The 24082-nt window shown below is 41.8% G+C and overlaps 1 long non-coding RNA gene across 1 annotated transcript in view; it reads left to right on the forward strand.

Annotated features, from left to right (window-relative positions):
• Window positions 1-9247: 9247 nt before the first annotated feature.
• Window positions 9248-24082, forward strand: part of LOC130708580 (uncharacterized) — a 74792-nt gene continuing 59957 nt past the window's right edge. Inside the window, exon 1 of the long non-coding RNA XR_009008801.1 lies at window positions 9248-9329. This is a non-coding gene — a long non-coding RNA (uncharacterized LOC130708580). The remainder of the gene's footprint in view (window positions 9330-24082) is intronic.

Raw genomic sequence — 24082 nt, forward strand, 5'->3', positions numbered from 1 at the left:
TCTGACTCACTTTACTTAGTATCATTTCTCTAGGTTTATCTATGTTCCTGCAAATGGCATTATTTCATTCTTTTATATGACTGAGTCATATTCCATTGCATACATCTATCACTTCTTCTCTATCCATTCATCTGTCCACAGATATTTTGTTTGCCCTCATGTCTTGGCTATTGTAACTGGTGCTGCAGTGCACACTTGGGTGCATATGTCTCTTCGAATTCTGGTTTTCTCCACATATACTCTTAGGGGTGAGACTACTGGTTCATGTGGTAGCTCTATTTTAACTTTTAAAGGCACTTCCATAATGTTCTCTGTAATAGCTGTTACCATTTACATCCCACCAGCACCATAAAAGGGTTTCCTTTTCTCCATGCCCTCTCCACCATTTATTCATTGTAGATTTTTGATGATGGCTTTTCACACTGGCGTAAGGTGATCCCTCGTTGTAGTTTTGATTTACATGTCTCTGATAATTGCTATGTTGAGTATGTTTTCATGGGCTGTTTTTTTTAATATATATATAAACAGTTTGAGTAGCATTTACCTGTTCAAATTGTCTTCTTGAAAGTCTGCCCAGTTTTCAATTATTTTCAAACACTTACCGTTGGACATTTTTTGAGGGAAAGTATCATTTGGAGCCCAGCCGTCCTTGTGAATCTTAAGGGCCCATAAGAAATCTTTTTGAGGTTGCTGTTGCAGAAAACGGCCACAAGGCGGCAGGATTTCCTCAGGCCCAACTCTGGTTACCCTGGCAACCGGAGCCTTAGAGGGGAATCCTGTTTGGGGCGTGTAGATTTGAGTGGAATGTGCCAGAACAAACACCCAAGGGGCCTCCCCCCAGATCCCAACCCGTGCGAAACTGCTATGCTGAGGGCGCTGTCATCCGTAGGTGGGGCGACCCTAAGGAAGGAGGCTGGAGGTGGGAGCCCAGCACCAGGAGACGCGGAGAGCAGGCGACTTTAAAAAGCTCTTCCAGACCAAAGGGTCCACATCGTTTGGGTGCACTAGGCTTGGTTCAGCTGTGAAGGGCGGTCCTAGGTCTGGAGACTGTGGTTTCAGCCAGAGGGGACAGACACGACAGGTCCAGTGGGGACTCATTTCCTGGCTCATCCTCTCCAGCTCCCTCAGCCCCAGGACAGTCCAGGCCTGGGACCCAAGGCTGCTCAGGCTCCAGGGGTGTGAGAGCAGCCCGGGTCATCGAGGCCTCAGGGGAACATCATAGGCATTTCATTGTATTTTTAAAAATATTTATTTATTTATTTGGCTGCGTACGGTGTTAGTTGCGGCGTGTGGGATCTTTCGTTGCGGCACGCGAGCTTCTCTGTAGTTGTGATGTGCGGGTTTTTCTCTCTCTAGTTGGGGCGTGTGGGCTTGGTTGCCCCGCGGCACGTGGGATCTTAGTTCCCCAACCAGGGATCGAGCCCGCGTACCCTGCACTTGTAAGCAGATTCTTTACCACTGGACCACCAGGGAAGTCCCCTCCTTGTATTTTTTAAAGTAATGTTCATTTTATATTAGAGCATAGTTGATTTACAGTGCTGTGTTGGTTTTAGGTGTACAGCACCTTGATTCAGGTATACATAGATGTATAGCTACTCTTTTTCGGATTCTTTGCCCCTATAGGTTATTACACGGTGTTGAGTAGAGTTGCCTGTGCTATACAGTAGGTCCTTGTGGATGATCTATTTTATTTATATTAGTGGGTATATGTTAATCCCAAACTCCTGATTATCTCTCCCCCACCCCATGTTTCTCCTTTGGTAACCCTAAGTTGGCTTTCTAATTCTGTGAGCCTGTTTCTGCTTTGTAAATGAGTTCCTTTGTATCAGTTTTTAGGTTCCACCCTTAAGTGATACCCTATGGTATTTGTGTTTCTATCTCTGACTTCTGTCACTTAGTATGATCATCTCTAGGTCCATCTATGTTGCTGCAAGTAGTATCATTTCGTTCTTTTTTATGGCTGAGTAATATTCCCTTGTGCATATGTACCCCCATCTTCTTTATTCATTTTCCTGTCAATGGACTTTATGGTGGCTTCCATGTCTTGGCTATTGCAAATAGTGCCGCCATGAACGCTGGGGTGCATGTGTCTTTTCCAATTATAGTTTTCTCTGGATATACGCCCAGGAGTGGGATTGCCCGATTAAAGGCTACCTCTGTTTTTAGGTTATTCAGGAACCTCCATCCTGTTCCCCCAGTGGCTGTTACTAATTTATATTCCCACATGCAGTTTAGGAGGGGTCCCTTTTCTCCACACCCTCTGCAGCATTTACCTTTGGTAGACTTTTTGATGATGGTCATTCTGACTGTTGGGAGGCGATAGCTCATTGTAATTTTGATTTGTATTTCTCTAATAATGAGCAATGTTGAGGAAGTTTTCATGTGCTTTTTTTTCTTTTTAAACAGTGTGAGTAAAATTTACCTCTTGAGAGAGTTTTCCTGAAAACTTGCCCTGTTTTGAATTTGTAGTCGATTACCTACCGTAGGCCATTTCTGAGGGCAGGCGTCATTTACAGCCCTATAGGCCTTGAGAGTATTAAATGCCAATAAGCACCACTTTTAAAGTTGTTGTTATGAGAAATGGCCACAAAGCGGCAGGATTTCTTCATGCCCAATTCTGGTTACTGGGGCACCAGAGCCTTAGTGAAAGTCATGTTCCTGAGTTGTAAATGAGAGTGGCGTGTGCCACAAGAAACACCCAAGGGCTTGTGTCTCATTACTTTGTCCCCCTTTCCCTTCACCCTCTCCCACCTCTCCCCAAATCCCAACCCATGTGAAACTGCTATGCTGAGGGTGCTGGCGTCCATAGGTAGGGCGAATCTGAGGGAGGAGGCTGGAGGTGGGAACCCCAGCATCAGGAGATGTGGGGACCAGGTGACTTCTCAGTGCTCTTCCAGACCAAAGGGTCCACCATCGCTTGGGTGCACTAGGCTTGGTTTCGCTGTGGAGGGCTTGCCTGAGTCTGGAGATTCATCCAGAGAGTTTCAGACACTATGGGTCCAATGTGGGCTCATTTCCTGGCACATGCTTCCCAGTTCCCTCAGCCCTCAGACAGTGTAGTCTTGGGACCTATGGCTGCTCAGGCTCCAGGGATGTGACACCAGCCAGTGTCACTGAGGTCTGAACGGACTATAGTAGTCATTTCATTTTGTTTTATTTTTTAATTCAGTGTTTGATTTATATTGCAGTGTAGTTGATTTACATTGTTTTGTTTGTTTTTGGTGTACAGCAACTTGATTCAGGTACATACAGATATATATCTAGTCTTTTTCGGAGTCTTTTCATATATGTTATTGCTTAGTGGTGAGTGGATTTCCCTGGGCTATATAGTAGGTCCTTGTTAATGACCTATGTTATATACATTAGTGTGTATATGTTAATTCCAACCTTTTATTTATCTCTCCCCTCCCAGCTTTCCCCTTTGGTAACCTAAGATTGTTTTCTAAGTCTGTTACCGTTTTCTGTTTTGTAAATGAGTTCATTTGTATCAATTTTTAGATTCTGCCTATAAATGATATGATACTCATCTTTCTCTCTGTGACTTACTTCACGTAGTATGATCATCTCTAGGTCCTTCTTTGTTGTGGTAAATGGCATTATTTCATTCTTTTTTTATAGTTGAGTAATATCCTGTTGTATATATGGACCTCATCGTCTTTATCCATTTTCTGTCGATGGACATTTAGGTTGCTTCCATGTCTCCACCATTGTAAATAACGCTGCAATGAAGTTTGGGATACATGTGTCTTTTCGAGTTATTTTTTTGTTGAAATATCCTCCCAGGAGTGGGATGCCGGATCATATGGTAGCTCTGTTTTTAGCTATTTAAGGAACTTCCATACTGTTCTCCTTAGTGGCTGTTACCAATTTACATTCCCCCTAACGCTGTAGGAGTGTTTTCTTTTCTCTAAGCTCTCTCCAGTATTTACTGTTTCTAGAGGTTTTGATGACAGCCATTCTCACTGGAGAGAGGTGATACCTCGTTGTAGTTTTGATGTGCATTTCTCTAAGAATTAGCGATGTTGAGCATCTTTTCATGTTCCTTTTGGCCATGTGTATTTTTTCTTTGCAGAAATGTCTATTTAAGTCTTCTATTTATTTTCTATTGGGTTTGTTTGTTGCCGTTTAGAGTAAGTTCTGATATATATATAGACTTATTAATGCCACCTTATTAATTGCTTTTGTAGTCCTATTGTTCTCTTTTCATTTTTTTCCCCCATCTTTGTAAACTGGTGATTTTCTGTGATGGTATGCTCTTTTCCCCTTTCCTTATCTTTTGTGAATCTACTTTAGGTGTTTGATTTGTGTTTACCATGCATCTTACATAAAACTATCTTTGAAATAAAATAGTTCATTTTACGGTGACAGCAACTTAACTTCTGTGGCGTAAAAAAAATTCCTCCCTTTTCCTCCACTCTTTTATATTTTTGATGACATCATTTACCTCTTTTTACATTGTATATTTTTAATCAACTTATAGCAGCTGTAGTTATTTTTTTTTTAATGCTATTCTTCTCTGCTTACATTCTTTTTTTTTTTAAATTTATGTATGTATGTATGGCTTTGTTGGGTCTTCGTTTCTGTGCGAGGGCTTTCTCTAGTTGTGGCAAGCGGGGGCCACTCTTCATCGCGGTGCGGGGGCCACTCTTCATTGCGGTGCGCGGGCCTCTCACTATCGCGGCCTCTCGTTGCCGAGCACAGGCTCCAGACGCGCAGGCTCAGTAATTGTGGCTCACGGGCCGAGTTGCTCTGCGGCATGTGGGATCTTCCCAGACCAGGGCTCGAACCTGTGTCCCCTGCATTGGCAGGCAGATTCTCAACCACTGCGCCACCAGGGAAGCCCAGCTGTAGTTATTTTTAATACTCTTTTCCTTTAGCCTTTATAGTATACTTAATTCATTAACACACCATCTTATTACAGAATTAGGGTTTGTAAATATGACTGTATATTTTTCTTTACCAGTGTGTTGTATACTTTCACATGTTTTCATGTCATTATTTGGCCTCTTTTCATTTCAGCTTAAAGAACTCCTTTCTGTGTTTTGCAAGGCAGATCTTGTGCTGATGAACTACTTCAACTTTTCTTTGCCTGGGAAAGTTTATTTCTCCTTCATATCTGAAGGATAACTTTGCTGGATAGAATATTCCTGGTTGGCAGTTGTTTTTCTTTCAAGACATCCCATACGTCATTTTCCTGTAGAGTTTCTGCTGAGAAATCTGCTAGTAGCCTAATGGGGGTTCTTTTGTAGGTTACAATATTTTTTCCTCTGGCTACCTTTAGGATTCTCTTTATCTTTTTATTTTTGACAGTTTCATTATAATGTGTCTTGGAGGTCTTTTTGCATTGAGATAATAGTGTGATCTCTTAGTTTCATGAACATGGATGTCCAAGTCTCTCCCCAGGTTTGGCAAGTTCTCAGCTCTTATTTTTTTAAATAAACTTTCTGCCTGCTATTCCCTTTTTTTCTCCTCCTGGAACCTCAGTGGCTCTGGTATTTGTATGTTTGGTGGAGTCCCATAAGTCATGTAGGCTTTCTTGGCTATTTTTTGTTCTTTTTTCCTTTGTTTTCCTCTGATCACATTATTTCAAAGTTCCTACCCTCGAGCTCACTTATTCTGTTTTCTCTTTTGTCTATTGTGCTGTAAATGCTCTCTGTTGCATTTTTCATTTCATTTATTGAATTCATTAGCTCCCAAATTGTTTTTTATGACTTTTACCTCTTTGTTAAATTTCTCATTTTGTTCACGTATAGTTTATGTGATTTCATTAGAATTGTCTTTCTGTTTACTTTTAACTCATTGAGTTTCCTCTAAAAAGCTACTTTGAGTTCTTTGTCAGATCACAGAATTTCATGCCTTTCAGTTCACTTATTGGATGATTATTGGAGTCTTTGGTGATGATATACTTCCTTGATTCTTCATGTTACTTGTAGTTTTGTGTTGCTGCTTTTGCATTTGAAGCAGCAGATACCTCCTTAAATCTTTACTTGCCTTCAGGTGGGATATACAGCTATAACCTCTTATAGCTGAGGTTTTCTCCTACCTTGTGTGGGTATACCTCCTCCACACTTCTTGCTCCCTCTTGTGGCAGAATTCTTAAGCTTGTATAGCTTCTCTGGGGTTTGGTTTATTATACAGCGTTACTGCAACAATAGTTGACTAATATAAACTCTTAATGATTATATTTTAAGAAATTCTGTATACATGAAAACATATAGGTACAATTTTACATAAGTGCATAACATAATTATGATCATGTTACACATTTTTTTAAAATTTATTTTTCTTTTCCTTATTGGGTTGGCTACCCCTCTCCTCCCATCCCACTGATGCCCCATTTTCCTTCCCAAGTAATCCATGTTAACAACTTAGTATGTACCTATCGGTATTTTCTCCATATTTATGTACTCACATGCAATGATATGACCACATGTACGTACCAGTGACATTCAAAATATGTAGCAACTAGTATGCACAGTATCAACCAGTGAGAATAAACACTAGCTGAAACATCCAGTGGTTGTATCAGTTTATGCTGGCCAAATGCCAACCCTGTACACAAACACACACACACACACGATAAGAATTTCTGTCACTGTTTATGTTCTACAGAAATGGAACCATATTATAAACATTTTGCCTTATTATTGTTTTTTATACAATCCCTTAAATTCCAACTGTGATATGGTTTTCTTCATTCTTCTTAATTGCTGTATAAGACATATTAAGTGGGCTGAGTGTATTAACATTTATCCAGCAGTAGCCTATTAGTGGACTTCCCCTTTGTTTCCAGTGTTTTTGTTACCATGAGCAATGCTGCCATGAACATTCTTGAACATACATCATTGTGTACTGGTGATTTTATCTCTAGGGCATCCAGTCCCAGGAATGGAACAGGTAGACTGAATGATGAGAGGTAAATTTTGTTAGATGGTGTCTGAGAACTTTTCAAGGTTCTGGGACAATTTACATTTTTATCATGAAGATTTAAAGAAATCATTTCTCCTACATAGCTATCAGTAAGTGGCTTTTTGATTTTTGCCAACCTCATGGGTACAAAGTAACAATCTGCGTTTCCCAAACCAATCGTGAACTCACACACCTTTTCCTGACTTGGCTATCTGGATTTTCTCTTTATATCTCTCCTCATTTCTCTATTGTGTTGTTTGTATCCTTGCCAATGTGTAAGAGCATTTGCATGATGCAGATGTTAACCCTATGGCTAGATTAAACAATTTTTTCTTAATCTAGGATTTGTTCATTGGTTGGGTTTAAGTTACCTCTTGCCTTACAAAATGTTGTCACAGTCATGAAAATGTGCTTCCCTTTATCTCCCTCCTTTCTCATTTCTCTCTTTCTCTTCCTTTCTTCCCCATCTTTCTCTCTCTCTGTGTATGTGTGGGGGGTGTGTGTGTGTGTGTGTGTTTGCGTGCACACCTGTTTTCCTTCCCCTCGTTCTGCCTTTCTGTGTCTTTCTTCGTGCCTCTTGTTCTCTGTCTACTCCCTCTCACTGGCTGCTCACCCCTCCCTTTTCCCGCTCCATAAGAATACTAATTTTCTGTGCAGAGAGCAGTGTATTTTCTTGCTTGTGTTACTTACAAAGCCAAGACAGAAGTGAGAGGTGACTGAGGGCAGCACAATACAGGGTTAAAACAATGCATTTTCAAAATTGGCTAAATTTGAGATCCTTTGAGTTTTTTTCTTTTTATATGGCTTCTCCAGTTCACCCTCTGAGATTCTGATTCCATAGGTCTGGAGAGAGGTGTAATGTACAAATGGATGTCTATTTTAATATCTCCCCAGGGGATCCCAGGACAGCATCAGGGCTGGAAATCTGCTAAAGCACTAGATCAGGGAGGCTAAACAAATGCTCCCCAGTGTGGCCAGTGTGCTCGGGGGATTGGACAAGCTAGGCTGTTGTAGACTCAGCTAATGACCTTCAGCAACCAACCAGCTCAGCATAAGACAGCATGAGGGGCTCACATGGAGTAGAAACAAGGGTGAAGTAGGTCTGTAGGCCTGATACTCCTCCAATGGCGGAAGAGAGAAAGGTGTGAGGCACAACTAAAGTGCAGCTGCAGTGGGGCAAATGGGCACAAGGGGGCAGTGTGGTTCCACGTGGCTCAGAAGCCAACTCAAATTGCGGCCTGACGCAGGCGCTGGGAGAGCTCTGGCAGGGTGAAGGGCTGTCCCCTTTCCACTCTGAGTCCCTGTCCTACAGAACCTGGCTCTCAGATGATTAAAATTCATGCAACATTTATTGAGTGTGAATGATCTCATGTCAAACACCGTCCTGTATTGTTTTATTTAATCCTCATGGCAATCCAAGGTAGGCATATTATTTCTTCTTTACCAAAGAGGAAGCTGCAGCTTAGGGAAGTTAATTAATTTCCTAGCAGGTGGGAGAGCCAGGAGTCAGACTCAAGCCTGTCTGACTGCAAGCCAAATATTCTTTTCATTCAACAACTGCTTTATACAGGTAACATTTGATTCTGAACGTATTAATAAATGCGAATTTGCCAAATAATTTATTCATGCATGCTGATTATTTCTTTTCTTCTTTCCTTCTCTCTTAACCAAAGGGATCAGTAAGAATAACTGTGTTAGCTAAAAAATCTTAAAGCCCACAGTCTGCATTTTAACAGGAGACTGAAGAAGCAAAGAATGAATGGCTGGTGGTGGAATATCCCCTTGGGGTTTCCTCCTCTGCAAAGCTGGGCCCGGGTGTCACAGTGAACGTCTGCAGACCTAAGGCAGGATTTTATTTGGCTGACGTGGTGTTATTTAAAAAGTCTAAATTTCAGTTCATCACAGTCCCTACCATTCCCTTTTCTTTCCATCTTTATGCTTTACTCATCCGAGTTACCTGCCGGGTATCTGCTGATGGCAGTAGAAGACCCTTTGGGCCTTGAACTTCACCCCACTCCGTCTCCCTTCCCTGGCTCTCCTTGCCTCTAGGTGTTGTCATTGTCACCACTCTGGCTGTTGTCTGTAGCTGGAGGCTCTCCCACCTGCGTTGGCTGCATCCGTGGGTCCCCTCTGCTGCTTCTAGCACCCAGACCAGCCCTAGGTTTGCCAGGGCTAAATTTAACTGCAGCTGCTTCATCAGACGCTTGGGTATTTTCAGCCATAGAGGCATAGGGTGTCTGAGCTGGAAGTTGCTGAGGGCGGCTGGCCAGGGCTCAGACCCAATGTTTTAGATTGAAATTAGCATCCAGGTTGTTCCAAGCGCTTGGTCCCTCCCCCCAACCCCCGACCCCTGTTTTTTCTTAATTGGAGTTCGGGAGAAGGGAGAAAGCAAGAAGTGATAGAGAATAAGACAGCACAAGGTAGGCCCTGGGGACCCTCTGTATTTGCTTGGTCATTTCTCGCTTCTCCGTAGTCAGTCGCCCTCATGGCATGTGAGTGCCGGAAGATCAGGAGCTGGAGACCGTGCTCTCCAGCCATGTCCAGCAAGGGTGATCCACGTGGCCGGGGCCACCCCCGATTGGCAGCTGAGAGCAGGATATGGTCTGTATTGCACGGTGAGGGCTGCCTGCTGGTCTGTTCTCTCCTGGCCGGCTCGCCCCGGAGTCACCATCAGGGAGACACCACCCTTGCTCTGAGCTCCAGCACTCGTGTCATCAGGTGTCCTTTCTTGACCTGGGTCTTCGTGGACAGGGCTGTGTTCCCAAAAGCCTTGGCCCAGGGCTCTCTGAAAGTTCCCAGCCGGCAAGTACTGTGGGGTTGGTAGGCCCTCTGGCCAAGAGAGCAGGTGTGTATACGTGCATGACGGCAGGTTCTCAGTGGCAATTACAAATAGAACAGGAGAATGGGCCCAGAGATGGAGCGGTGGCACTGAAGGGGTGGGGAGGAGAGGAGATACACAGAGAGGGAGGATATAGCCCCCCAGGGTCCTGGGGGCCCTGGGTGGAGGAGGGGCCTGCCCGAGCATGGGAACCAACCCTGGCTATTCTCAACTGCTGCCCTTGGCTGTGAGTGAGATGTTGTCAAACTTCGTACAAATCCAAGTGAAATAGAGAGGATCTTCCCTCTTTCGCTGACTCCACCACGTCCATGGCAGGAGAACCTCTCCTGACTATTTCTCGAGTCCAGTGTACCTACTGGATGGCATCACCAGCCCACAGCTCTCACACTGGAAGGGGCCTTGGGATCCTCTGTTTGGATCTGCTCACGTTACAGAGGGCAAGCTGCCACTCTGAGGTGGTTAGTTTTATGTCTGGGCTCCTGACCTATCCTCCCCTGCTGTCCTCAGCACCTTTCTCGTTGTCATGCCAATACTGACAAGAGCTAGCAATCAGGACTCTGCACCAGGTACATTTTAAACACTAACTCATGTAGACCTGACACCAGACCTACCTATGAGGTAGGCACTGCTATCATCCCCATTTTACAGATAAGGATGTGGAGACTCAGAGAAGTTAAGTGACTTGCCCAAGGTCACACAGGATTTGGAGCTGGGTGTTCTGGCTCTAGAGCTGTTATCCATGGCGTATACTGCCTCTCAAGGTGCTTCACTGGGACTGCCTGTTTCTTGTCCAGCTCTTATACCAGATTGTGAACAACCTGAAAGGGATTGATTATGTTTTAACCCCCTTTGGATCCCAAGATTAACCTAGAGCCCAATATAGTAGAAGCTCAAACAAATGTTGGTTGAATGAGTGAATGAAGAAACAGAAGCATGGACTTCCCTGGTGACACAGTGGTTATGAATCTGCCTGCCAATGCGGGGGACATGGGTTCGAGCCCTGGTCCAGGAAGATCCCACATGCCATGGAGCAACTAAGCCTGTGTGCCACAACTACTGAGCCTGCGCTCTAGAGCCCACGAGCCACAACTACTGAGCCTGTGTGCCGCAACTACTGAGCCCACGTGCCTAGAGCCCGTGCTCCGCAACAAGAGAAGCCACCGCAATGAGAAGCCCACGCACCACAACAAAGAGTAGCCCCCGCTTGCTGCAACTAGAGAAAGCCCGTGCGCAGCAACGAAGACCCAACACAGCCAAAAATAAATAAATAAATTTATTAAAAAAAAAAACAACCCAAAGCATTAGTTAAACTGTTGTTCCTTGACCTGCATTTCTGAGACCTAATGTCTCTGAGGGGTTGTGAGTGCAGGGTAGAACTTGCTGGCCTCTGGGGGGTAGCAGGCTGGGAGATCCCAGCAACCCTCACCTGGGTAGGAGTCCTCCCGCCTCCTGCCCTGTTCTGTCCCAGCCCTGCCGCCTCACCTGCCTGCCTGTGTGCTTGTGCGCACCTGTGCACGTTCTTCTGGAGCCTGCCTGCAGGTTGATGAGTACGCCAGGCATCAGCTGACTTCCCTGGTGACGGCGGCAGCTTCACCCTTGTGACCAGCCGGAAGCCAGGAAGGCAGTGTATCCTCTTACGTGCCTCACCACTGCCTTGGAGGATTTTCTGTGTGTGTTCGCTGTGTTCTTGACACCCAGGGCCACTCAGGAGGTCTCCCAGCATATAGTTTTCCGATGCTAATGCAGGCAGAGGTGCCTAACACTCCCTGCAGCCAGGGAATGATGGGCTAGGTCTTAAAGGGGGACCCTGGGGGAGGCACCATGGCATGCACTACCAGACAATTTTACCCCAAAGATGGCAAAAGAAATGGCTAGAGGCTGAAGTTGAGAATGGGAAACGGATGAAACAAAGAATGGTCCTCAAACTGTGGTCTTCCAGTCACCAGCAGCAGCAGCAACTGGGAACTGGGTAGAAATGCACATTCTGGGGTGGGGTAGGGAGGCTGGGAGGGAGAGGCAAGAGGGAGGAGATATGGGGATGTATGTATATGTATAGCTGATTCACTTTGTTATACATCAGAAACTAACACACCATTGTAAAACAATTATACTCCAATAAAAATGTTTAAAAAAAAAAAAAAAGAAATGCACATTCTCAGCCCCATCCCAGAACTCATGAGTCGGCCATTCTGGGGGAAGGGGCCCAGGAGCCTGTTTTACCAAGCCTCAGGTGATTTTGATGCAACCACTGTTCCCTCCAAACTGTCCCACTGGCAGGGCTGATGAAAGCCTTCAGTGAGCAGTTACTGAGTTCTGGTCCTTTGTAGAGGGCCAATCAAGGCACAAAATAGGTTGGACACAATCCTTGTCTCCCTCTTCCCCCACCCTAATAGAAACTCTGGACCAAGTAATGAACAACAAAGTACAGGGCCAGTCATTACACTGCCAAAAATCCCATTTCCACAAGAAAGGAGAATCAAGAGATATGTTTCTTATCCAAGATTTGTCACATCTGTTGGCCACCAAGGATCAACAAATGAATAATACATTAAACTAGTATCCTCCAGTCTTTAAACAAATGAAAAAATGCTGGTAACTGATTGGTTAAATTGCAAATCATGATTTGCCCCACAAAGACTCTCAATATGTATAGTTACTTAGAAGCAACAATTTAGAAACCTTGGGAATAAAAGATTGAAGACCAGTACAATGTATCATATAACCAAGCCCTCAAAGCAAGTAGTGTTATCCCAAGAATCTCCAACTAGGACAACATACTTATGAAAAATTTGTTAATTTAGACTGTTAGATTGTTAATTTAAAAATCAACACTGGCCCGTCTCTTGAATCATCATTTATGTAAAATCATGTTAGTAAGTATCCTAAGTTTTAACTCCTACTTATTCAAGAGAAATAGTTAATTTACTAATATTTTAATTCTTCCAAGTCAGGGAAGTTTGCACCCAGTAGATTACAACTGCTTTTTGTATGTAGTACAGAGCTTGATTTGTTTTTAAGCCAATCTGACCGTCTCTGTCTTTTAATGGCTAATTCCATTTATTTACTTTTAATGACAATTGATAATGCTCATTTTATTCTGCCAACTTACATTATTTTACTTTGCTGGTTTCTCTTTATCCCTTATCTTACTTTCACTAGTTTGATCAAGTTAGCATTTATTATTATTATCTGTTAATTTTTACCAGTTATGTTGAGGTATAATTGACATATAATAAGGGCCACTTTTTAAAGTATATAATTTGATAAGTTTTGACATACATATATGTATGTCCATGAAACTATCACCAGAAGCAAGGTAAGGAACATAACCATCACCCCTGCAAGTTTCTTTGTTCTTTTCTTCCCTCACCCACTTTATTTATTATTTTTTAACATCTTTATTAGAGTATAATTGCTTTACAATGTTGTGTTAGTTTCTGCTGTATAACAGAGTGAATCAGATATATGTATACATATATCACCTTATCCGCTCCGTCTTGCATCTCCCTCCCACCCTCCCTATCCCACCCCTCTAGGTGGTCACAAAGCACCGAGCTGATCTCCCTGTGCTGTGTAGCTGCTTCCCACTAGCTATCTATTTTACATTTGGTAGTGTATATATGTCAATGCCACTCTCTCACTTTGTCCCAGCTTACCCTTCCCCCTCCCCGTGTCCTCAAGTCCATGCTCTATGTCTGCATCTTTATTCCTGTCCTGCCCCTAGGTTCACCAGAACCATTTTTTTAAAAAAATTCCATATTGTATGTGTTAGCATACGATATTTGTTTTTATCTTTCTGATTTACTTCACTCTGACAGACTCTAGGTCCGTCCACCTCACTACAAATAACTCAGTTTCGTTCCTTTTTATGACTGAGTAATATTCCATTGTATATATGTGCCACATATTCTTTATCCATTCATCTGTCAGTGGACACTTAGGTTGCTTCCATGAGCTGGCTATTGTAAATAGACCTGCAGTGAACATTGTGGTACATGACTCTTTTTGAATTATGATTTTCTCAGGGTATATTCCCAGTAGTGTGATTGCTGGGTCATATGGTAGTTCTATTTTTAGTTTTTTAAGGAACCTCCATACTGTTCTCCATAGTGGCTGTATCAATTTACATTCCCACCAGCAGTGCAAGAGGGTTCCTTTTTCTCCACACCCTCTCCAGCATTTATTGTTTGTAGATTTTTTGATGATGGCCATTCTGACCGGTGTGAGGTGATACCTCATTGTAATTTTGATTTGCATTTCTCTAATGATTAGTGATGTTGAGCATCCTTTCATGTGTTTGTTGGCAATCTGTATATCTTCTTTGGAGAAATGTATATTTAGGTCTTCTGCCCATTTTTGGATTGGGTTGTTTGTTTTTTTTGATATTGAGCTGCATGAACTGCTTGTAATGTTTGGAGATTAATCCTTTGTCAGTTGCTTCGTTTGCAAATATTTTCTCCCATTCTGAGGGTTGTCTTTTTGTCTTGTTTACAGTTTCCTTTGTTGTGCAAAAGCTTTTAAGTTTCATTAGGTCCCATTTGTTTATTTTTGTTTTTATTTCCATTTCTCTAGGAGGTGGGTCAAAAAAGATCTTGCTGTGATTTATGTCATGGAGTGTTCTGCCTCTGTTTTCCTCTGAGTTTAATAGTGTCTGGCCTTACATTTAGGTCTTTAATCCATTTTGAGTTTATTTTTGTGTATGGTGTTAGGGAGTGTTCTAATTTCATTCTTTTACATGTAGCTGTCCAGTTTTCCCAGCACCACTTACTGAAGAGGCTGTCTCTTCCCCACTGTGTATTCTTGCCTCCTTTATCAAAAATAAGGTGACGATATGTGCATGGGTTTATCTAAGGTAATTATCGATATGTATGTTCCTATTACCATTTTTTTTACTTGTGTGGGGTTTGTTATTGTAGGTCTTTTCCTTCTCTTGTGTTTCCTGCCTAGAGAAGTTCCTTTAGCATTCGATGTAAAGCTGGTTTGGTGGTGCTGAATTCTCTTAGCTTTTGCTTGTCTGTAAAGGTTTTAATTTCTCTGTCGAATCTGAATGAGGTCCTTGCTGGGTAGAGTAATCTTGGTTGTAGGTTTTTCCCTTTCATCACTTTAAATATGTTCTGCCACTCCCTTCTGGCTTGTAGAGTTTCTGCTGAAAGATGAGCTGTTCACCTTATGGGGATTCCCTTGTATGTTATTTGTTGTTTTTCCCTTGCTTCTTTCAATATTTTTTCTTTGTGTTTAATTTTTGATAGTTTGATTAATAGGTGTCTTGGCATGTTTCTTCTTGGATTTATCCTGTGTGGGACTCTCTGCACTTCCTGGACTTGATTGGCTATTTCCTCTCCCATATTATGGAAGTTTTCAACTATAATCTCTTCAAATATTTTCTCAGTCCCTTTATTTTTCTCTTCTTCTTCTGGGACCCCTATAATTCGAATGTTGGTGTGTTTAATGTTGTCCCAGAGGTCTCTGAGACTGTTCTCAATTCTTTTCATTCTTTTTTCTTTATGCTGCTCTGCAGTAGTTATTTCCACTATTTTATCTTCCAGGTCACTTATCCGTTCTTCTGCCTCAGTTATTCTGCTATTGATTCTTTCTAGAGTATTTTAAATTTCATTTATTGTGTTGTTCATCATTGTTTGTTTGCTCTTTAGTTCTTCTAGTTCCTTGTTAAACATTTTTTGTATTTTCTTCATTCTTTTTCCAAGATTTTGGATCCTCTCTACCATCATTACTCTGAATTCTTTTTCAGGTAGACTGCCTATTTCCTCTTCATTTGTTTGGTCTGGTGGGTTTTAACCTTGCTCCTTCATCTGCTGTGTGTTTCTCTGTCTTCTAATTTTGCTTAACTTACTGTGTTTGGGGTCTCCTTTTTGCAGCCTTGCAGGTTCGTAATTCCTGTTGTTTTTGGTGTCTGCCCCAAGTGGGTGAGGTTGGTTCAGTGGCTTGTGTAGGCTTCCTGGTGGAGGGGAATAGTGCCTGTGTTCTGGATCTTGTCTTTCTGGTGGGCAGGGCCTCATCCAGTGGTGTGCTTTGGGGTGTCTGTGAACTTAGTATGATTTTAGGCAGCCTCTCTGCTAATGGGTGGGGTTGTGTTCCTGTCTTGCTAGTTGTTTGGCATAGGGCGTCTAGCACTGTAACTTGTTGGCCGTTGAGTGGAGCTGGGTCTTAGCATTGAGATGGAGATCTCTGGGAGAGCTCTTGCCGATTGACATTACATGGGGCTGGGAGGTCTTTGGTGGTCCAATGTCCTGAACTCGGCTCTCCCACCTCAGAGGCTCAGGCCTGACACCAGGCCGGACCACCAAGACCCTGTCAGCCACACGGCTCAGAAGAAAAGGAGAAAAAAAGAAGGAAAAAATAATAATAAATAAAAATTTTAAAAATATATTAAAATAAAAAATAACAAAAACTAAAAAAATTATTAAAATAAAAAAATAAAAACAGTAATAATAATAAAAAAAGGAGAGAGCAACAAAACCAATAAACAAATCCACCAATGATAACAAGTGCTAAAAACTAAACTAAGATAAACAAATGCTAAAAACTAAACTAAGATGAAAATCAGAACCAAACCAGTCTCAGACAGCAAACCCCAAGCTACAGTTGCTCCCAAAGTCCACCACCTCTATTTTGGGATGATTTGTTGTCTGTTCAGGTATTCCACAGATGCAGGGTACATCAGGTTGATTGTGGAGATTTAATCCACTGCTCCTGAGGCTGCTGGGAGAGATTTCCCTTTCTCTTCTTTGTTCGCACAGCTCCTGGGGTTCAGCTTTGGTTTTGGCCCTGCCTCTGCATGTTAGTTGCCCTTAGGCATCTGTTCCTTCCCAGACAGGATGGGGTTAAAGCAGCGGCTGATTAGCGGGCTCTGGCTCACTCATGCAGGGGGGAGGGAGGGGTACGGTAGTTATAATTGGAATGCGGGGCGAGCCTGCGGCGGTAGAGGCCAGCGTGATGTTGCAGTAGCCTGAGGCACACCGTGTGTTCTCCTGGGGAACTTGTCCCTGGATCACAGGACCCTGGCAGTGGCGGGCTGCACAGGCTCCCAGGAGGGGAGGTGTGGATAGTGACCTGTGCTTGCACACAGGCTTCTTGGTGGTGGCAGCAACAGCGCTAGCATTTCATGCCCGTCTTTGGTGTCCGCGCTGGTAGCTGCAGCTTGTGCCAGTCTCTGGAGCTCGTTTAGGTAGTGCTTTGCCTTCTGTGGGCAGACAGGGAAGGAATCCCCTGTTCTTGTGCACCCTGAAACAATGGTCTCTTGCCTCTTAGGCAGTTCCAGACTTTTCCCGGACTCCCTCCCGGCTAGCCGTGGCGCACTAGCCCCCTTCAGGCTGTGTTCACGCAGCCAGCCCCAGTCCTCTCCCTGGGATCTGACCTCCGAAGCCCGAGCCTCAGCCCCAGCCCCCACCCATCCCGGCGGGTGAGCAGACAAGCCTCTCAGGCTGGTGAGTGCTGGTCGGCACCGATCCTCTGTGCGGGAATCTCTCCACTTTGCCCTCTGCACCCCTGTTGCTGCGCTCTCCTCCATGGTTCCAAAGCTTCCCCGCCACCCACCCCCGTCTCCACAAGTGAAGGGGCTTCCTAGTGTGTGGAAACCTTTCCTCCTTCACAGCTCCCTCCCAGAGGTGCAGGTCTCATCCCTATTCTTTTGTCTCTGTTTTTGCTTTTTTCTTTTACCCTACCCAGGTACGTGGGGAGTTTCTTGCCTTTTGGGAAGTCTGAGGTCTTCTGCCAGCGTTCAGTAGGTGTCCTGTAGGAGTTGTTCCACACATAGATGTATTTTTGATGTATTTGGGAGGAAGGTGATCTCCACATCTTACTCCTCTGCCATCTTGAAGGTCCCTCCCTCACCCACTTTAATCTCCAGGCAACCACTGATCAACTCTCTGTCACTATAGATTAGTTTGCACTTTAAAGAATCTTATAGAAATGGAATCATACAGCTTGTACGTGTTTTTGTTTGAATTTTTTAGCCAGCATTATTGTTTTGAGAGTCATCAACATTGTTGAGTGTATCAGTAGCCCATTCCTTTTTATTGCTGTGTAGTATTCCATTGTATGGATATCCCACAGTTGGTTTATCCATTTGTCTCTTCATGAACATTTGAGTTATTCCTAGTTTTTGGCTGTTACACATCAAGCTGCTATGAGCTCTCATGTGCAGGTGTTTGTGTGGATGAATGCCCTCATTTCTAGGCTAAATACCTAGGAGTAGAATATGGTCTGAGTATGTTTAACATTTTTAAACACTTTTGTACTGTTTTCTAAAATAGTTGCTCCATTTTACTTTCCCACTATCAGCGTATGAGTGTTCTAGTTCTTTCACACCTCAACAACCTTGCTATGTTTAGTTTTTAAATTCTTAGACTTTTGAACAGGTGTGTAATGTTATCTCTTTGTTACTTGATGTTGCATTTCCCTAATGCCCAAAGATGTTAAGCATCTTTTAAAAATTGTGTTTATTTGCCATCTTTATATCTTCTTCGCTAAAGTGTTTGTTCATATTCATTGCCCATTTTTATGTTGGTTGTTTTCTTGTTACTGAGTTTTGAGAGTTCATTATATATTCTGGAAATAAGTCCTTTATTGGATATATGATTTTTAAATATTTTCTCCCAATCTATGGCTTGTCTTTTCATTCTTAAGAGTGTCTTTCATAGAGCAGAAGTTTATTTTTATTTCTAATGATGTATGATTTAGCACTTTTTTCCATTTATTGGAATTGTGTACTTAGTGTTATAGCTAAGAAATCTTTGCCTAACACAAGATTTTCTCCTAGGTTTCCTTCTAGAAGTTTTATACTTTTAGGTTTACATTTAATTATATGATCAGTTTTGATCAATTTTAATTCTTGAATGTGGTGTGATGTGTGGATTAAATTCCATTTTTGGGGGGATATGTATATAGTTGTTTCAGCATCATTTATTGAGAAAATGGTCCTTTCTCTTCTGAATTGCTTTTGCACCTTTGTTGAAAATCAGTTGTCCCTAGTGTGGATCTACTTTTGGGCTCTATGCTGTTCCATTGGTCTATTTGTCTATCTTTACACTAATACCACACTGTCTTGATATCTGCAGCTTTATAATAACATTGAAGTCAGGTGGTGCTACTCCTTCAACTTTCTTTTCCAAAGTTGTTTGTCTATTCTATGTCCTTTGCATTTCTCTATGAATACAGTCTTTCCCCATTGTGTGTGATGTTAGTGATAGGTTTTTCATAGAAGCCCTTTATCTAATTAAGAAAAGTCCTTTCTATTTTGAGTTTGCTGAGACTTTTTATCAGAAAGATGTTGGATCTTGTCAAACATTTCTTCTGTTATCTGTTGAGATGATCATGTGGTTTTTCATTTTAGTTTGTTAATATGGTGAATTATATTTATAAAACATTGGCAGATTGTTTTTTTAAATTAATTTTTATTTGAGTGTGGTTGCTTTACAATGTTGTTTTAGCCTCCACTGCACAACAAAATGAATCAGCCAAACACATAAAGATATCCCCTCCCTTTTGGACTTCCTCCAATTTAGGTTACCATAATGCATTAGGTAGAGTTCCCTGTGCTATACAGTATGTTCCCATCAGTTGTCTATTTCATGCATAGTATCAATAATCTATAAGTGTCAATCCCAGTCTCCCAATTCTTCTCACCCAACCCCTTTCCACCTTGGTATCCATACCTTTGTTCTCTATGTCTGTATCTCTATTTCTGCTTTGCAAATAAGATCATCTATACTATTTTTCTAGATTCCACATATATGCATGATTATATGATATTTGCTTTTCTCTTTCTGACTTACTTCACTCTGTATGACACTCTCTAAGTCCATCCACATCTCTACAAATAACCCAATTTTGTTCCTTTTTATGGCTGAGTAATATTCCACTGTATATATGTACCACATCTTCTGTATCCATTCGTCTGTCGATGGGCATTTAGGTTGCTTCCATGACCTGGCTATTGTAAGTAGTGCTGCAATGAACATTGGGGTGCATGTGTCTTTTTGAATTATGGTTTTCTCTGGGTATATGCCCAGGAGTGGGATTGCTGGGTCATGTGGTAATTCTATTTTTAGTTTTTTAAGGAACCTCCATATTGTTCTCCATAGTGGCTGTATCAATTTACATTCCCACCAACAGTGCAAGAGGGTTCCCTTTTCTCCACACCCCCTCCAGCATTTGTTGTTTGTAGATTTTCTGATGATGCCCATTCTAACTTGTGTGAGGTGATACCTCATTGTAGTTTTGGTTTATATTTCTCTAATAATTAGTGATGCTGAGCAGCTTTTCATGTGTTTGTTGGCCATCTGTATGTCTTCTTTGGAGAAATGTCTATTTAGGTGTTCCACCCATTTTTTGATTGGGTTGTTTTAAAACATTGGTGGATTCTTGAATGTTAAATTAACCTTGCATTCTTGGGATTAAACCTCCATTGGTCATGATGTATTATCCATTTTAAACAGGCAGTTGTCTTTTAAAGAGTTAAATAAGAAGAAAAAATATTGGACCAATATAGTTATCATTTCCAGTGTTCTTCAGTCTTTTGTATGGATCCACATTTTCACTTGGCATCATTTCCATTCCTTTCCCTCCTCATTCTTACCTTTCTGAAGGACTTTACCATTTATTTTGTAGTGTGGAACTGCCAATGAGAAGTTCTTATCACTTTTATATGCCTCAGTGTCTTTATTTCACTTACATTTTTATTTACTTTATTTAAAAAAATTTTTATTTATTTATTTTTGGCTGCATTGGGTCTTCGTTGCTGCACGCGGGCTTTCTCTAGTTGCAGCGAGTGGGAGCTACTCTTCCTTGCGGTGCGTGGACTTCTCATTGTGGTGGCTTCTCTTGTTGCGGAGCATGGGCTTTAGGCACGCAGGCTTCAGTAGTTGTAGCATGTGGGCTCAGTAGTTATGGCTCGAGGGCTCTACAGTGCAGGCTCAGTGGTTGTGGCACACGGACTTAGTTGCTCCACGGCACGTGGGATCTTCCCAGACCAGGGCTCGAACCCGTGTCCCCTGCATTGGCAGGTGTATTCTTAACCACTGTGCCACCAGAGAAGCCCTCACTTATGTTTTTGAAAGATACTTGCACAGGGTATAGATGATTTTTTTCTTTCAGTACTTTAAAGATGTTGCTTCATTTTTGGCTAACTTATATCGTTTCTAACATCTTGCTTATTTTTGTTCCTCTGAATGTAAAATGTCTTTTTTCTCTGTCTTGTTTTAAGATTTTCCCTTTAACACTGGTTTTTCAGAAATTTGATATATTATGTGCTTTGGTATAGTTGTATTCATGTTTCTTGTGCTTGTGCAAGGAGTTTGTCGAACTTCTTGGATCTGTTTATAATTTTTATCAAATTTTATCAAATTGCAGCTATGATTTATTCACATATTTTTGTTTATCCCTCTCTTTTCTCTCATTTGGAGTCTCTAATTATATGTGTATTAGGCCGCTTGATGTTTTCCCACAGTTCAGTGATGCTCTGTTTATATTTTAGTCTTCTCCCTGTGTTTTATTTTGGGTAACTTCTACTGCTATGTCTTTAAATTCATTAATCTTTTTCTCATAATGTTTAATGTGCTTTTAATCTCATTTTTTTGGTACCACAAATATTGTAAGTTTCATCACTAGAAGTTGGATCTTTTAAAAATATCTCCAATGTCACTACTTAACATGTTCAGTATTTTCTCCAGCTTTCTGGACATAAGGAATATAGTTATAACTACTGTTTTATAGTAGTTATATACTATACTCCTGAAGTCGTGGCCTGTATTTTGAAATTATAACACATCTCTGTGAGGTAAAGAATCTGATTGGCTCAAAAAAGCTTAAGCCTTTATCTCCTGTGTAATATAGCCTTTAAAAACCTCTAAGGACCTTTTGTGCTAATTGGGCTTCAGGGCAGTGATATTCAAATTGAGAACTGTTACTTTAAAAGTTATATAAATGGTCATTTTTCTTTGTCAGACAAAAAATCCTCAGACTCCATGTTTGTATCTTCTCCCTTTATGCCCAAGGCAAGTATATCAGTAAACGTGATAAATTCCTTGCCTTCCAGAATGTTGCTAGAGATGTATTATTGGCAAGAACAAAAATGGATCTGAAGCATCAAGTTCTAGGGTATGAGTCTACACACAGAACAAACAAAATAGAGCAAATGGATTTGGGTGATGGAACCTGGAGACATTTGTTAGGTTTCTGGCACTGGAGGAAGATGTACTTCTTGAAGGTACATATCAGAGTGTCAGAGGGGCTGGAAGCCACAGGATGAACACAACATATTGTGGTTCATCAATTTTACATGTTGATAAAAATTTATAACATGGTTTAAAAGTAAACAGATATATTATGATATAAAATGCAAATTTTGCAGGATTTTAAGGTAAAAATCAGACTTAGAAAAAATATTGAGCCTTGGGTTACCTTGGGCCATGCCCTCAGAATTCAGGAGGCAGTGGAGGTTCTGATCATTCTCCTGCATGGATAGGGCTATTTCAGTGGGAAAATTGAGGAGCCTTGCTCTAAAACTTCAGTTCCCCTACAAAGAGGAGGAGAGAAGAGCCCCTTATGGGAGGCCTGCCACTGTGCAGGGGGCATGGAAAGAGATGTTGATGGACTGAACCCACGCAGACACCCTCAAGAGCTACCAAAATAGGGACAAGATCAACTCACTCACCCATCCATCCCTCCTTCCCTCCATCCAAGTATTGGACCATCTATCCCTCCTTCCCTCTCCATCCACCCACCCACCCACCCATCCACCCACCCATCCATCCATCCATCCATCCATCCATCCACCCACCCATCCACGCATCGACGCATCCATCCATCCATCCATCCATCCATCCATCCATCCACCCACCCATCCATCCATCCACCCACCCATCCATCCATCCATCCATGCATCCAAGTAATCAACCAAACATCAGTCCATCCATACATCTTATAAGCCTTTATTAAGTGCCTCCTGTGTATCTAAGATAGTAATACTTGATGAAAACTAAAATGGATAAGAAATGGACTCTGATCTCAAGGAATTTAATGTCTAGTGCAGGAGTTCTCAAAGTTCTTCCTGCTGCAACATATATAATTACAACATATTTGCTAAATTTATGAGCAGTGCCAGATATTGTTCAAAGTGGTTGACATGAAATAACTCATTTAATATTTACAACAACTCTTTGATGTAGGTACTATTATTATTTCCATTACACAGCTGAGGAGCAGAGGGACTGTGTTCTCCGGGCTGGGAGTCATCGTCTAGAGGGACAGGCATGTTTATGAGTAATTATAATGCTATAAGTGTAATTGGAACATAAGAATAGTGAGACTAATTGTTTCTAAAGAAGCAGGGATCCCTGATTCCAGATGGAAGACCAACTGAGCATGGAAACCCCAACATGGAAATTCCTTTTCTTTCCTGCGAATTATCACAGAATCACAGAATCTTGGGCCTGCTACACGTATACCTTGTTTTACTGGGCTTTGCTTTATTGCACTTCACAGATATTGTGTTTTTCACAAATGGAAGATTTTGCCCGCGTGGAGCAAGTTGGTCAGCACCATTTTTCCAATAGCATCTGCTCAGTTTGTCTCTCTCTGTCACATTTTGGTAGTTTTCGTAATATTTCAAACTTTTTCATTATTATTATAGTTGTTATGGTGATCTGTGATCAGTGATCTTTGATGTTACTCTTGCAAAAATATTACGACTCGCTGAAGATTCAGATAATAGTTAGCATTTTTTAGCAGTAAAGCATTTTAAAATTAAGATATGTACATTTTTTAGACATAATGCTATTGTACATTGAATAGACTACAGTATAGTATAAACATAACTTTTATATGCACCGGGAAACCAAAAAATTCATGTGACTCACTTTATTGCAGTATTTGCCTTATTGAGGTGGTCTGGAACTGAACCCGCAATATCTCTGAGGTCCGCCTGTGTGTGACTTTTCATAGCATTTGGCCTGTTTTCAACAGCTTCAGTGGCAAAGCACTCCTGACCTCACAAGGCCTCCCATTCTGTCTTTGGCCAGGCCTGAATGGTGGGAAATATTATGTTTTATCAAAATCTACCTCCTGATAATTCCTGAAAACCAACCCTAGTTCTGTTTCTTAGGGCATTTTTTCTTACGTTTCTGTGAATGGGATGTTAATAGACATCATATGGGGAAATAGAAGAGAGTTGTGTACACAATAGATACGGTAAATAAATTCTAACACAGGTTTCTATATTAGAGGATTTTCTCAGAATCTTGTTTTGTTTTGTTTGTGGCTGCACGCCACGGCCTGTGGGATCTTAGTTCCCCGACCATGGATCGAACCTGCGCC

The sequence above is a fragment of the Balaenoptera acutorostrata genome, chromosome 7, assembly GCF_949987535.1.
Source record: "Balaenoptera acutorostrata chromosome 7, mBalAcu1.1, whole genome shotgun sequence".
Taxonomy (NCBI): Eukaryota; Metazoa; Chordata; class Mammalia; order Artiodactyla; family Balaenopteridae; genus Balaenoptera; species Balaenoptera acutorostrata.